Consider the following 17,199-nt stretch of genomic DNA (forward strand, 5'->3'; position numbering starts at 1 on the left):
TTAATATGTCCAATATAAAATAAGAGATTTCTTTTTGTTTATTTAATTATTACATTGTTACTAGTCGTTTCCGTCTAACCTACAATTTGTCTTTATGATAACTTAAATCTAGGTATATAACTAGGAGGACCCATCGGCCCCACCTCAGTCCCTGGTGAAATAATGTTTATACATGTCACTGATGTATTTTTTATTATATGCACCTCACTACACAACACTACACAAGATCAGATGATTTGATTCCTTAGAGGCTGTATCCTGTTATGGTGGTATCCAAAAGCTGCAATATTTGAATATTCTCATGACAATAGAGTCTTTCCTCATCCCTCTTTGTCGACTGACTGTGGGTATCTGAAGTTCTCGATGTAGGTAATCAGTCCCATAGTATTTGAGTGCGCCCACAATACCTTTCAGAACAGATTTCTTTTGACACAATAAAACACAACTTAAATATAGTTTTGATTCTATTTGTACCTTTTTAATGACTTTATTTAAGATTACAAGGATTTAATATAATATTCTCTACATACAACGGTTAATAGGAAACCAGACTTATTTCACTTCCAAGATTAGACTAACATTTATTGCAATTTTGATATATGCAATATATAACCAGAAAACCGTAACAAGTAAGTAATAAAAGTGAATCATGACCAGTTCATACACCAATAAATATGAATAACACTATTATTTCATGTAATAACAAAGTAAAGAACCTTAAGATGAATCTTGATGCAAAATTTTGTTGTTAGAGGCATATTAAGGAGAAAACTGAAAGAACTGGAATTGAAATACTATAAATTATTTGGAAGAAAATTTAAATTATCCGTACATTATAAGTGTAAGCTAATTTTAAAACCTATATGGACCCATGGAATTCAGCTTTGGTAATGTTCTGTGAGAAGTAACATCAACATAATATAAGTATTTTAGAATAAAGTGCTGAGAAGTATTGTGGATACACCCAGATACTATAGAAACCACTAGTTACACCAAGACCACAAGAGTCCAACTGTTATAGATGAAATTAACATTAACAACAAGACGCTAGGAAAAATTCCACTCCAATATTAACACCGAAATGCTGTGACTTTAGATAACACTGAACTAAGACGCAGATTCAAGAGAACGATACCGTATGATGTGTAGTTGTAGTGCAGTGAAGTGTACTAAATGGTTAAAACACTGAAAAGTGCTACTAACTTTTATTTTATAAGACGAGAAGAAAGAGAGAGAGAGACTAAAATATTTGAGAGATGTACAACATCCGTTCATACATTGTTGGATAACATAGGATTTAAATGGTGTAAAGATAACATTGAAGGGGTTTAATGGAACTGCCAGAGATTGCTTTTAAAAGAATACAATTTTTAAAAACATAACAAAATCAAGGAAGAAATATATTAATTTATATATTTAAATGGGACATGAGTATTTCAGAATGGTACATTGGGTTGCTCATGGCAAGATGATAATTATTACAGTGTAAAGACAACAAAAGTTGATGGAAAAAGGTAAATGTTGGAATAACTATCGATTAGGTTTTTTTAGTCATAACATTTATTCATTGTAGACGTATAGTTCTTCATGCTGGAAACAGGAATGGTTTTATTTGTGGTGCAGAATTAGTGTTTCTCTAAGTCCAAAGGTAACTACCATGAAGAAATGAACTATAACTTGTCTTTGCAGTAGTTCAGCTTTTTAAGAACTTGGAGGAACCATCAGTTATTGTTATGTACAATGCACCGTACAATATATACCGTAGGTATAGGTATATATATATATATATATATATACCGTATATATATATATATATATATATATATATATATATATATATATATATATAGTACACTGGTAGAGAAAATCCTAACAAGTTCATTAACAAAGGTTGCAATTAAGGAATAGCTTAAAGTACATTAAATAAGTTTTCGAGGAAATCATGTTAAAGAATGAACTATTTCAAATTGTTACTTGCTAAATGTAAATGAAATATTTAATTGCATTTTATGTAATTTACTTTTTTATAAATAAGCCTGAGAAAAGATACATAGTAGATCAGATTACTGAATATTATGGCACAGATTATTACGTTTACTCACTATCACTGCATTTTAATTAGATTGAGTTGATACGGAATATTGCAAAGAATTATTACAGTAGATATTCAGGTCGAGGACGGTATTCAAACCAGAACTGTCTGGATTTATGGAAAGAGGCATTGTTGAAAATAGCACCTACAGTTTGTGTGAGCTCGATCAGACATATTGAAGAACAAATTGACAAATGTTAGAATCTTGAGAAATGTTTTGATACACTTTGGTTCACTTGATTAGTGTTTCTGAAAGTGACAGTGATTGAATAAAACCTTATGAATGTTGGTTTATGATTCAATGCTGACGATTACCATGACAGGGTGATGAAAGAGGAAACCACTAAAGGTCAGTATACAATTAATATGCTTTAGTTGTAGGGAATTGTATTATAGAATGTGAAAGCGTTATGAGCATGTGTCTATTGTTCAGAATGTACATGAACGTTTGGTTAGAAATATACAGATATGGAAAATGCATTAAGGAGAATGCAGTGATTAAATGTAGTTTTATCAAAAAAGATGTATACAGGTGGTAACAGGACAAACTAAAGAGAAATATAGTAATATTACGACTTTACAAGGATACATTGCATGGAAAGAAACAAGAACTAAGCGTAAAACATAAATATGCTCTCTAATGAAAGTAAAATACATTACTCAGGTATATAATTGTTAATTAAGTGGATTAGGCCTTCGGACGATACCACTACATACAAAAACGCGTCTAGAACCCTACCGATACTAGTGTGGAAAAAAGCTCAATGTATATATAATAAAACAACTCTAACCTATAAATTATTGTGGCCGTAAAATTAATTGTAGTTTTTTAGTTTTTTAAAACTTAGAGTTCCGGCGACAACATTCCGACGTTTTGACAGTTCTCCCGTGACACTGCTATTTTGAATAGACTATATATTTGGTTAAAATAAAAATTTTATACTATAGAAAATTATTTTATTTTTCTAAGAAATTAGGCTTATTTTCCTTGTTAAACAATCGCTTTATGGAGTGTTACGGCCTATAACTCAATCAATTAACCGAAATAGGAACTGATAGATAAATTTATCACGTTATTAAAATTAATGAAATTTCTGTCGTCGATAATTCAACGTAACTTTATATATATATTGTACCCGGCCGCTGTTGCTTATCTTAGCTGAAAATTATGATCCGTTCAGTGTATACAGTATTAGGTAAACAAAAGGAGGTTAATATAAGTTGAGACTTAATAAAGTATTTTCGGTTATTTCTCCGTTGTCTAATAAATTAGAAAGCAATAGATTTATTATCATCTGGTTTTATAACTGACGGTTTTATTATTTCCGCCTCTGTTTCCTTTCGTTTGTTTGTAGTTCTCGACCGAAGACTCTTATTTATATAACTGGCGTTTTTATTTGCGGGTCCGTGAATATTTTATTTTCATATTTGATCTTCGGAGGTTAAATTCGGCCTATTTTATTTTTCGGTCGGTGATGCACGCGATCGGTATGGTTTATATTGGAGATTTATTTTCATTTCACTTCCTTTTCTTTATACACGAGTAATAGTCAAAGGGACCGATGTCTGGCGAGTACTACAGGTAAGGAAGAACAAGGAGCCAGTTTGATATATTATTTTTTGGTGTGCATTACACTATTCATACTGTAATGTTATGACGTTTGTTCTATATGTGTGTTACTATTGTGGTATTTTTCTGGTCATCATTAGTGCTTTATTTATTATTATCAATATTTATCAATGTTCGGCTATGATTTAAAAACTACGGAAATTTATATATACTAATGGTTTTACATTATATATTAGCACCTAGCTCAGTTTCAAACAGATTGAATAGTAATTCTGAGGTCAATAATAAATCATTTTAGATGTATTTTGATCAAATTGGTACTCTGAAGTATTATGGAATGGATATTAAGTATTATAGCTCGAACAGGTGAAGAACTTGAACAAACATGACCGAATCCCGTCAAGATATGGATGTAATTGTGAATGTCAGGCTAGATAATAATAAATAATAGGAAACTTGGTCACTTCGTACGCTCAAAGTCCAGGAAAAAGTTTAGTATTGTTAATAAAATAAGCAAATTTAAAAAATATACAAGAATGTAAAGATTTAAAAAATTCACTACAAGAATGTATTATAAAATTAAGTTATAATTGCACAGTTTGGGATTCAAAATTTAGTTTTCTGAAGTGTTGGTGAAAATATTGGAATTATGAGATATAATTAAATGAATAGATATTTTGAATGAACTTAACTCGCATCATTGTTTTCTGAATTTAATTGTTTCTTAATCAATGATACATTGAATTACCTGAAGACTGTTAAATAATTTAAAGGAATGAATCTAGATCAGCAGCATATTAGATGCTTGAATGCATACTGATTAGTGAAATCTTTTGGAGAAAATGCGAAGTATCAACATAAACAACTGTTAAACAATCTAGCTTATCTGTTTCTTTCTATGGTTATGTTTAATTCTATGGTTTTGCACTGCAACACCCCCTATACACTACGGATTTATCACCCTGCGACTACCACATGTTCAGACCACTGAAAGAAGCCCTGGGAAGGCAGAGATTCAACACCGACGACGAGGTAGAGGAGTTAGTGCGCACATGGCTGACCGAGTTGCCCAAGGAATTCTTCGATACAGGCATCAAACACCTTCCGAAAAGATGGACAAAATACGTAGCTAGTGAGGGGCAATACCTAGAAAAAGTGTACTTTTTTGTAATTTTTTTCAATAGTAAATAAACGTGTCAGAGTATTTGTCTCGATCATATTTGAACCACCCTTGTAGATTTCTAGTTCTCGTGATTTATCATATCCCAATTGTGGTCTCAAATAACTCAAATAATTTGCATACGTTTACATGAGATGGGAGATGAGATAACGTGTCTTAAAGTCTTTTGTGAATTGCGATGACGGGTGCATACATCACGAAAATATCATAAAAAAGTTATGGGTTAGATCAGTAGAATCATCCACATCAACGCTCAGGCATGGCTATAAAGCTTTAGTTTGCATATGGTAGGATTAACAAGGGGTAGAGTATTATGAGCTGATGAAACCGAATGAAACGGTTACTTCATACGACCATCGACGTCAATTGAGGACTTTGAACGACGTGTTGTTATAAAAATACTAGCAATAGTAATGAATGACAAATGCAAAGGCATCCTCTCAGGAGTTGTGAAGTACACACTGTTACAGCTCGAATGGAAGCTTTGCGCACTCAACATGTCAAGCTAGCTATAGGCGATGGATCGTTGACAAAAGCAACAGCACCGCTTCGATATGGGATCGCTATGCTGTGACAAATGATTATTTTATTAGATTAATAACTACAGTCAGTCCAATACTAAAACATTTATCAATTCTTCTTCCGCGGAATTTAACAATACATTGACTTATAAACACAAGATGGTTTGTAAACAAAAAATGAACCGACAAATCGAAATATCCTTTTGGTTATTGACTTATGTCAGACAAAATATTAAAATAACGTTAAAATTTTAACTCTACGTTAACAAATAAATGTTATTCAACGAATATATTGAACGAATTATTATTTTATGTTTTAGAAATCGTTGAAGAAAATAGTTGCAGCATAAAAGATCATCAGAAGAGCTTCTGCAGATAATAAGGTATCAGGAGAGATCATACATATGCACTGACACGTCAATACAAAATAATTTTTCCGACAGATCGGATTGCAAAATTAGTTAGGGACTTACGAAATATTAAAATGTTCTTAAGATTTTAGTTCTACGTTGATAAATAGATGGTGTTCCATTAATATATTGAACCACTTATTAACGCATGGGCTGAAAAGTCCGGAGCCTAACACACAGACGGCTAGTTTTATTACATTCACCGCTTTTTCAGTTAGTACTAAGCTTCAAAAGACAGCTTTTAAAATTTAATGATATTCTACTCATAAGTTTCTGAGTGTTAAGAGTGACACTACTTTTGTTATTCAAATTCAATTCAAAACAATGCATCAAAAACAAGCGAAGCAATGGCTTTAAAAGTGTTATAAAGACTCCGCTCTATTAAAATGAAATTATAAATTGCATGTTAATAGTATTCAGTAATTTTTATTTTCTTTTTCTTTTTGTAAAGTGAGTACGTGAAGGAATATGTACATCTCCGTGTCGCTTATATTAACGTTGAATAATATAAGCACATATAAAATTAACAGCTCCAAGAAATTATTTCGGTCCTTTCCTATCTCACAATTTATACAAGAGAGGATTCATACATCTTCATCTGATATCACAAATTAAAAAAAAAAAAAAGTTGAACCGTGTATTTGACTGAAAATATATAGTAATTACAATTTTCAGTTGTTTGGACTATCGACTATTTCGACTGTTTTGCAACTATCAACTATTTCAACTGTTTTCAGTCGATAGTTCCCAATGATACTTTACATTATCATGTAATTAAATGCCTACGAGAGTAAAAAAGTATGCTCAGCTATATTCTTAGATGTAGCACAAACCTTCGATAAGGTTTGGTATGAAGGCTTTGTGCATAAACTACAGAAAATATTGCCAATACAACACACCGAACTACTAAAATCATGCATTACAGCCAGAATGTTTAGAGTTAAACAAGAAAAGCTTACTCTACAATAAAAGAAGCTAAAGCAGATCCACAAGGAAGTGTACTGCGGTTATCTATTCTACACTTATGATATATTACAAATGGAGAATATTACCATGGCTACATTTGCTGACGATACTGCGATTATAGCTGTCGGAGACAATAGTCAAGAAGCCATACGAATATTACAACAGGCAAGAGACAATATAAATAATTGGACACAAGCTTGGAAAATAAAAATTAACGAAGGTAAATCTGTGCATGTGCAGTTCACCTACAATTAGACCCTACAAGCAACAATAACATTAAATAATACTATCGTTCCATATAGCAACAACACGAAATATCTCGGAATGCATCTTAATTCAAAACTTCACTGGAAGGAACATATTAATGAAGAAAAGAACTGGAATTGAAATATAGGAAAATATACTGGCTAATTGGAAAAAAATCACAATTATCAGTACATAATAAATTGCTATCATATAAGCAAATATTGAAACCTATAAGGACATACGGAGTTCAATTATGGGGATGTTCTGCAAAGAGTAACATAAACAAAATACTTTTTTTCAGAACAAAGTCCTGAGAAGTATTGTGGGCGCACTCAAATACTACAGGACTGACTAACTACATCGAGACCAGATTACTTCAGATACCCACAGTCAGCCAAGAAACCAGGAGAATTGCAAGGGGGCATGAGGAAAGACTCCATTCTCATGAGAATGTTGAAGTGTTGTAATTTGGATACCACCAGAGCATAACACAGACTCAAAAGAATCAAACCATCTGATCTTGTGTAGTGTTGTGTAGTGAGGTGCATATAATAAAAAATACAGCAGTGACATGTATAAACATTATTTCACCAGAGAATGAGATAGGGCCGATGGGTCCTCCCAGTTATATACCTAGATTTAAGTTATCAGAAAGACGAATTATAGGTTAGTCGGAAGCGACTATTAATAATGTAATTAAATAATAATAAACAAAAATGTCATTAAATGCCTAGACTCTGTTAGGGTTAGTGAATAGTTGCAGCAAAAAATATCACCACGAGAGCTTCCACAGATCGTACGGTATCAGGAGAGATAAAAAAACCGCGACCATCATCGGGAATCTGGTGAGTATTTACGGGCGAAACAATCGGAACACATTAGAGCGGCTCAAATCTCCGCTCCGCCAACAAATAAACCCGCGAAGAATTTATCGACTGGGAAACGGATATCAGCTTCGCCTCGTACGCTGATTTACCGAGATTCCCTGACTGACGAACGGTCCGTCGGCAACAACGGCGTTCACGTGTTACATAAATCCCGGTTGGCTTTGGTCGCGTTTGATCTCTCGCGGGGCTCTGCTTTTCTCAATTTCAATGGTACCGAGCGGCGCGACGTCGTCCGTTTCGGACGGATCTTTAGTGCCGCAAAACGACACGATCCCAACAAAGGGCCCCCTGCTTTATGGGGACGCGTCACTCTTCAATCGCCGCCGCCCCGCGCCCGCGCATCTTCCGAGACGTGAGTAGTGAGCTTAATCATTCGGCGGTGCCATCGTTCAGGCCGAACCGGTCGAGAAAGAGAGAGAGTCCGAACAGGAGTTTCGGAGGTTAATTTGGCTAAATTACCGGCTATCGCGCTCTTATTTCTTCGGTTATTTATGGATGGTGTAAAATTGTAAAGCATTTATGTGGACGGGACCGACAGGCTATACTTCGGTTGTTAAGGTTGCGTAACGGTTTTGATAATTTTATTGTCAAGGTGTATGCGCAATAAACGGAGAGGACTGGTTTCCTCCTTTTTCTTCTTTCGGCCTTTTTGTTTCTCGGGATGCGGGCTCGATGAAAAATGAATCTACGCCTAAAGACGGTATTTAATATCCGTTTTTTTTTAAATACTGTCCTACATATATGAAGAAATTTAATTTATTAGGTACTTGGTTGTATTTTGATCAGCGGTATCTCTTGGCAAAACGAGAAGTATTAATACAGACGCCTGTTAAATTCCATAGTTTTGATATTCAGGCTATAGAGTATAGATAGAGAAAATGTTTTGCCTGGTCCGACCAATGCTGACTCTGAGACCACTTTTTTGATTGGTTAGTTAAGATACTTAGTTAAGATTAATATTTTGGCTTATGGCTCCTTAACCGAGATAACCTCTTCAACAAGGATATTAATAAAATACATTAATACAAAATAATATTATACAATTTGTAGTAGACCTATGAGAGCTTGATTTCATAGATAAGCTTATCATGCTTGTTTTATTATATTGTTGATAGATGCTTAAACTGTCTTTTTAACTCCTCGATTTTGCCATAATAAAAGTAAAACAGCAATTATTATATATATCATACATTTTAAGTTTTTGTTGCTGTTCTTTAAAGTATTACTTTTTGGTATGTTTTCTCCATTCGGACGTGATTAAATTGCAAACGTATTGAAAGTTTTTCTTAGTAAAAAAAAAAACGAGTAAAATAAGCCCTGATTAGTTAGCAGGATGTATTTCTCGTAAGAAGAATTAAATTGAACTAATTCAAATTAAAATTAATTTAACACTTTAAATTAACTCATTTGATTGGGCCTAGTTCCGTGTTTGGACCAGAACTATTTTCTTTCCACTTTCAGCGATTTAGTAAAATCTTGGATATTGTTACAGGCCAATTTCGTATGAAGATCATCACACAATATTTCATTAGTGACATAGTGGTAAGCACCCTTTGATACTGAGTTTTTTGCATACTTACGAAATCAGAAAATATTCAAAATTTAGTTTTTAAAGATCGAGTAGACGAAATTGTGGCTAAAATGATAACATCGTTATGAGAAAAATATATAAGATATTTTGTGTCCATTATTAGATGATTTAGATTTGGTGCTGTTACACTATTTTTGTTGAACAATTTAAGGAATTTAGAAACTGCCTTTACTGTATAAACAATGATACAAAAATCATACAACAGATTATCAAGATATTTACTCTATTATTTTATAGACAATAATTTATATACCAATTATTCAACGTTAGAATAAATATAAGAAAATTACGTAGTAAATAAAGTAATAAAATATAATGTCTTAATTTTTAATATTGAATCTGTTTAAAAAAGTTCGTTTTTTTTAAGTAGCCGTACATTTATAGGCAATTTTACTGCATTTAAATTGAGACATTAAACCTTCATTAAGCATGTTAAGTTCAATAAAGTCAGTGATCGATGACAGTACAATTTTTTTTCAGTTATTGTCGGCCTCTCTAATATTAAGCAGATTAGCATTGTCATGGTGAGAAGTTATTTCGATTGATCTAAGTCCGATGTTAGTTTCTTAATTGTCTACTGCAGTCGTATTAGTTGTGGACGCCATGAACGATAGCTTAAATAGGGCCAGTCTCTGAATGTGTAGGTGAGGAATGGAGTTGGAGACCTTACATTTTAGCGAACAATCAGTTCAATCAGTTGGAAATAATTCAGAAACTTTAGGAGTCTATTCTGGAAAGAATTACCGTAGTTCTGCAAGATTTCTACAAATGGTGACTCAATACTTTAGTAATATATATATGTATATGTGTTCATTTTACTTTGTCCATTCCCTGTAGTAATAGCAGCAAATAACGTAACGATGCTGAAAGTAATGGTCGAGAATGTTTTCACATAAAAAAAACTCTTCACGTATCGTATTTTTATTCATATTAATTTTTCTAAACTTTCATTATTATCAGCTTTTTGGCGATGACTACCTTGGATAATTCCCGTCTAATCCAGCTTAGTTACTAATATTATTCCAATGATGCGCTGCTTCTTGTCTTATTATATACACTTGCCCATAGTTAGTCATAAGAATAAATTTACATCAGACTTACAGATCTGGAAGAGATTCGAACCTGATACTATTCCAGCAATAGAATCGTTCATTGCAACTACCAGGAGATAGTTATAAGTTTATAATTTCAACTTTTTATCTTTTGTATTAATATTTGTGTACGCTGTATTCTTATTTTATCAGTTGTGCTATCCCAAAAGCTGGGAACTCACCAAACGAAATAAAAGTCTATATACCTATATCACTGCTGACAGTAATATCTAAGGTTTTTGAAAAACTCCTGTTGAAAAGAATAAAACATAGATCATAGAGACAAAAAAAAATCTTAATATCAACACACCAGTTTGGGTTTATTAACAAGCACTCAACAATTGACCAGGTCTACAGATTAACAGATGTTATTGAAAAAGCCTACGAAAGTAAAAAAATATGTTCAGCTATTTTCTTAGATGTAGCACAAGCCTTAGATAAGGTTTGGCACGAAGGTCTTGTTCATAAACTACAAAAAATGCTACCAAAACACCGAGCTATTAAACTCATACATTAGAACCAGAATGTTTAGAGTCAAACGAGAAGAAGCTTACTCTACAATAAAAGAAGCTAAAGCAGGTGTACCACAAGGAAGTGTACTGGGACCAATGCTTTATCTACTCTGCACTTGTGATATACCACAAATGGAGAATATTACGATGGCTCCATTTCCTGATTATACTGCGCTTGCGGAGACAATAGCGAAGAAGCCCCACAAAAATTACAACAGGCAAGTATCAATATAAATAATTGAACACAAGCTTGGAAAATAAAAATTAATGAAAGTAAATCTGTACATGTGCAGTTCACCTATAAACAAACCGTACAAGCACCAATAACATTAAATATCTCGGAATGAATCTCGATGCAAAACTTCGCTGAAATGAACATATAAAGAAGAAAAGAAATATAAGAATAAGAAATATAGGAAAATGCACTAGCTAATTGGAAAAAAATCACAATTATCAGTACATAATAAATTGCTATTATATAAGCAAATACTGAAACCTATATGGACATACGGAGTTCAATTATGGGGATGTTCTGCAAAGAGTAACATAAATAAAACACAAATTTTTCAGAACAAAGTCCTGAGAGGTATTGTGGGTGCACCCAAATACAATAGGACTGATTACCTACATCGAGATCTTCAGATACTCACAGTCAGTCAACAAATCAAGAGAATTGCAATGAGGCATTCTCATGAAAATATTGAAATATTGCAGGTTTTGGATACCATCAGAACAGGACACAGCTCAAATTAATCAAACCATCTGATCTTGTGTAGTGTACCTAGATTTAAGTTATCACGAAAAAAAATTGTAGGTTAGACGGAAATGACTAGTAATAATGTATTAATTAAATAATAATAAAAAAATTCTGCTATCTATAAAGCTACTATTCTCTCACTGTTCGCGTGGAATCTCCGAATGTCACGACGTATTTACGAATTTCCTTTATACGGGCCTGCGTAATCCTTAAAATCTTACCCGGACACAAAAAGTGGAAAATAATATGTGACAAGGAAAATAAGCTTCAAGGGCCGACTCTGCGGGGATTTGTCACGTCACGACAGAATAATACTCGGAGAACATAATGCTGCTGCTTGAACTGCCGAGGGATTATATCGTTCGGTCAGCTTATTTTGGCCAGCTATAACACCCGATGGGTTCAATAAAAGAGCAATATATGTAACATCATGAAATATTCAAATAAATTTGATATTTTTGGGTCATAATTTAAACATATGTTGTGTTATTTGAACCAATATTGATCACACATTTTATTTTAAATAGTAGTGTTACAATAGTACTTAAACATACAAATATAATTTATGTTTTAGAAAGAGATTAACAATTATTCAATCAAAACTTAGGTTCTTGCAGTATAAAACAGTTTGTCGAACCAAGAGAATTTTGTCAATTATTGTTACAAAAATTGCAATTAAAATTGCCTGCTTCATTGTTTCAAAGCATATGTTCTTATAGACAATTTTTTTTTAATTAATTCAAGTAGTCTATAGATAATATGATCAGTTGTTGAAATCATATCATAAAATTATTTCTTTTCTAGTATTAAGACAGCACATGTATAGTAATGATATTAATTCATTAGTTTAAACGACACAAAAATTAATTGATGATTCTTGACGGGTTTGGTCATTCATAGTTCTTTGCGCTCCTTGTGATAGAATAATGTTTGATGTTTTCTCTATATTAGTACGCAATATTCATATTGGCTTCAGAAATTAATAATGTAACGGTTAGGATTAGGGCATTGGAGGCTTGAACCCCAATAGCCTGTACGGGACTATATAATCCTTTGTATCGTATTTTGATTAGTAAAATATTTTATTCTTATAACGAGTTATTTTAATTATCCAGTCAAAGACAAAAAAAAAAACACAATATTAACAGAAAGAAATAGCGCCTTATTGGAACATACAACTCTTACTATTTTGGTAAGAATTATTAGTGTGTATTAGTGCCATATTAGTCGCATTATGTAACATATAAAGTATACTCACAGTAGCAGTGAAGTCCAGTCATCTCAGTTTAAGAAGTCAAAGCGTCGCAATGTTGCCGTATTTCAGTTTAACTTTGGGTTTATTTTAGCTTTTATATATTACAAGCTTCTAACAGGTCAATTGAAAAATCCTCGATCTACCATAGTAAAACACATTTTCTTGCCAAAATTGGTTTTTTTATTCAACACAATTTCCTTCCAGGGTGATACACTGATTATACTAGTAGTACGATTTGTCCTTTGCTTCAAAATAGGCCTCAGTTTCGGCGATCACCTTTTCATTCGACGAACATTTCTTCCCAGCGAGCATTCTTTTGAGGTCTGAGAACAGGAAATAGTCGCTGGGGGCCAGATCTGGAGAATACGGTGGATGAGGAAGCAATTCTAAGCCCAATTCATGGATTTTGCCATCGTTTTCACGGTGAATTGTCTTGGTGAAGCAGCACTTTCTTTTTCTTCAAATGCGGCCGTTTTTTGGCGATTTCGTCTTTCAAACGGCCCAATAATGCTATGTAATAGTTGTCTTCCTTTTTCAAGGTAGTCAATGAAAATTATTCCATGCGCATCCCAAAATACAGACACCATAACCTTGCCAGCCGACTGTTGCGTTTTCTCACGCATTGGAGCGAGTTCATCGTGTGCAGTCTACTCGGATGACTGTCGATTGGAGTTCGGCGTGAAATGATGGAGCCACATTTCATCCATTGTCACATATCGACGCAAAATCTCGGGTTTATTACGCTTGATAATCTTCAAACACAGCTCCGAATCATCAACTCGTCGTTGTTCTTGGTCAAAAGTGAGCTCGTGCGGCACCCACTTTGCACAGAGCTTTCTCATACCCAAATATTCGTAAATGATATGATGTACACGTTCAGTTGATATCTTTGAGTGTTTGCTATTTCATTCAATTTCAATTTACGGTCATTCAAAATCATTTTGTAGATTTTTTAAATGTTTTCGGCTAACAACCTCTTTTGGACGTCCACTGCCTTCACCGTTTTCGGTGCTCATTTGATCACGTCTAAACTAAGCATACCAATCCTTAATGGCTGATTTTCCTGGAGCAGTGTCCGGAAACTCGGCATCAAGCCAAGTTTTTACTTCAACTGCATTTTTTCCCTTCAGAAAGCAATATTTTATCAAGACGTGAAATTTCTTTTTTTTTAAATTAACAAAAAGTTGATTCACTCAGAACGCTATAATTCACAAACTAATGATCCGTCAGCTGTCAGGCCGGGGACTTTTCAATTAACTTGTTAATGCAAATAAAATAATGCAACAGAAATTTTATAAAATATCATTTATTTTAATTTTATAATTGTGCTTATTATAGACTATATACCAATTTGTTTTACATGTATTGTTTTGTATTGTTTTATAGTATATAATTATGTATTATTTTTTTACTATATTTTATTAGTATTCTTACTGTTTGTTTACATCACTTATATAGTCTTTCTAGTTTGACATTTTTATAAGGTAATGATTTTAATTTTGCTCCTGTCAATTCAGTTTTGTATTTATAATTGTCAATCTATTATTTCCATATTAATGTTACTATAATTAATTATTTGCGACTCATAGGTCAGACTATCATAGTAAATAATTATTATAAATTATGTATCCACCTACAGTGTACTTAATGTGTAACTGTTAATTAATAAAATTAATAATAAATATATAGAGGAATCTACCAAGTGGCAGAATATAAATGTTACTTGAAATCCTGAAAAAAAGTCAATTCGTCAAGCACTAAATAAGTACTACTAATCACCTCATTGTAAAAAAAGCACATAATTCAACTGCCATACTGAATATATTCACATATCTTTTCTACAATATATTACAGTAACTTATTAAGATACTCTAGACGTCCTAACTTTTTTGGAAACGTGATATTTTCTCTGGTAAGCTATTAAGTAAGCTTAAAAGTTATTAAGTCCTTTAATGATTAATGGCTGACCTGAAGGATCAATGGTAGAAAAGAGGATTAGGATAACTGGGAACCCTGAAAACTACCATTGGACTAAATATCATACCAGGCTCATTTAATATACGATGATAAGAGTCAAAGTTTAGTGGCCGCATATAGATTAGAATTTTAAATCGAATTCAATCAGAACATTATTAGAATGGTAATGGTACAAGTTGAGTTGATAATTACCTTGTATATCGACGGTAAAATATTACGAGATACCATCGTTAATTATTTTATGAACGAAATTGAGATATAATTGCGCCTGATTGGATTATATTTCAACAAATTATAATACGTCTCTTGCATAAAATAATCATAAATAACGTGAATCCATCGAAAATAAATGACGTAACGCGGCGGATGTGCCGAAACTTTTTCCTGGGTCGTCTTCAAGCCGGTCTAGATCTATTAAATTATGTTTTTAAACGCATTCGGATTTTTGGTGCTTATAGATCGGGCTTGGGCTCGTAGATTGTTTCAATAAAATAAGACGAATGATTTAGGAGTGTCTAACGAGCTATATAGATCCCAAAAATTATTAATAAATTATTTATAAATTATTGGAATTACCATGTTAGTTTTATTAAAGGGTTATGCTAAGTCTAGAAATTTGAAACAATCAATTTTATGACTTTAAGCCTTTGCATAATAATTATGTGGCGTTTTAAATATATAAATTCAATTAGTATCAATTAAAAATAGTGTTTAGAGCATTATAATTATAAATTCGTGTATAAATAAATAATAAATATATAAATAACATGTAAAAAATATTTTTTGTTAAAAATGTTTCATTTTTCTCTTTTTAGTGTTAGATATTTGGTCAATAAATTACGCAGTTATTTAATTTAATATTATAATTGGTAGGCCTTACCTGGCGTGCATCCCGTATAAGGAAAAATAGGAATATAGAAACAAGGATTGAAGATAAGGAACGTCTGGGGCCCTCTACCTAATCTAGGTTATGTCACTAGTAGTTCTAACCAAACTAGAACAAAAAAAAGTTTCCCCTGTCGAGAATTGATTCCTCCGCATGTGAGCCGAACACTCACCTCAACCACACTTACACTCAAATAACTACACCATAAAAGCAGTTGCAATACTTTTACGGTTCCCCATATGATATGGTCAGTGCTTGAAAAAGCAAACTGATCGGCTTTTGCACTGAACGACTTCCGGTCTTCCATCAGATTAGTTCAGCAATAACATTATGCCCTAATATTTGATTTTTTAGATAAAAAATGTGAAAACTTTGTACACTCCTTTGAAATTTGAGGTTTCCCTCTATTTGACGGAGAATGCAGTCGAAACAGTCGATAGTCGCAAAATAGTCGAAATAGCCACTGAAAATAGTAATTACTATTTTCAGTCAAATGCACGGTTCGACTGTTTTTCGTGGTGTCAGACGAGGATGTACGAATTCTTGTCTGTATAAAATATGAGATAGGAAAGGACGGAGATAAATGCTTGGAGCAGTTAATTTTAAATGTGTTTATATTCTCCAATGGCAGTATAAGCGAGACAGAGATGTATATATATTTGTTCTCGTGATAACTTAAAAAAAATACTAATTTCTATTATCATGTGATAAATATAATTTTAAAGGAAGTAGGATTACTTTTATACTGAATATTCTGTGAATGTGTAAAAAGGAATGGAATAATAACACCACAAATGTTTTATCCTGTTTTAATATATTAATTGCTATTTTTAAATAATATAGCATAATAAATATAAATAGTACAATACAACTTAAATAAAACCTAAAAACTAAAGATTTTCAATAACCATAACTACAAAATAAAATGTAAACATATACGTAATCATTGAAAAATCAAATCCATGATGAACCTAGAAATGATCCTACAATAACTACCAGACCCTTTTTAAATAAAAGTTTTATTTATTTTTGAACGAAAATATTTTTAAATTACTGTGAATATTATCATTTTCAACTTTTCTCCCGTGAGGCGATTTCTTCGATCGTTTATTATTTGCTCAGATTTTGAAAAAAATCGTTCCCAGGGGAGAGATGTTGCGGGTATAGAGGAATATTTTACGTGTAACTGATATAATTCAGATAGTATTTTTATGGGTTTGCCAAAAATCCAATGGGTTTTCTAAACGCCCAATAAATG

General features: G+C 32.6%; 1 protein-coding gene across 3 annotated transcripts in view; it reads right to left on the reverse strand.

Moving 5' to 3' along the window:
• The window catches only part of Sox102F (transcription factor Sox102F), a 402,041-nt gene that overhangs the window by 21,126 nt on the left and 363,716 nt on the right, over positions 1-17,199 (reverse strand). The gene's annotated exons all lie outside the window — the stretch shown is intronic.

The sequence above is a fragment of the Rhynchophorus ferrugineus genome, unplaced genomic scaffold (genome assembly GCF_030347505.1).
Source record: "Rhynchophorus ferrugineus isolate W39M unplaced genomic scaffold, kcgeb_rfMv2 rfM11, whole genome shotgun sequence".
Lineage (NCBI taxonomy): Eukaryota > Metazoa > Arthropoda > Insecta > Coleoptera > Curculionidae > Rhynchophorus > Rhynchophorus ferrugineus.